The following is a 443-nucleotide window of genomic DNA, read 5'->3' as shown; positions in this document are numbered from 1 at the left end:
CTCCTGCCCGGGGGTGTTCAGTGCACACCCTGCCCTTCTCCTGCCCGGGGGTGTTCAGTGCACACCCTGCCCTTCTCCTGCCCGGGGGTGTTCAGCACACACCCTGCCCTTCTCCTGCCCCCGCGTCCAGCGCACAGCCTGCCCTTCTCCTGCCCGGGGGTGTTTAGCGCACACCCTGCCCCGCTCCTGCCCCGATCCTGCCCGGGGATGTTCAGCGCACACCCTGCCCCGCTCCTGCCCGGGGATGTTCAGCGCACGTCCTGCCCCCGGTGCCAGCTCCATCCCTGCTCCCACCGCAGCCCGGCGAGTTCCCCTCACGGCTTTCTCCCGGGGGTGCCCAGCCCTTGMTTCCTCGGCTGATCGGTTCCCTGGAGCCCTCTGCTTTTCTCAGCTGCCTGCCTTGCCCACCCGGAGCTCCTCGTCTTTCTCCCAAATGTCCTTCA

Source organism: Malurus melanocephalus, unplaced genomic scaffold (assembly GCF_030028575.1).
Source record: "Malurus melanocephalus ecotype Western Australia unplaced genomic scaffold, MMel_1.1 scaffold_177, whole genome shotgun sequence".
In the NCBI taxonomy this organism is placed as follows: Eukaryota; Metazoa; Chordata; class Aves; order Passeriformes; family Maluridae; genus Malurus; species Malurus melanocephalus.
This window is presented reverse-complemented; position numbering follows the sequence as displayed.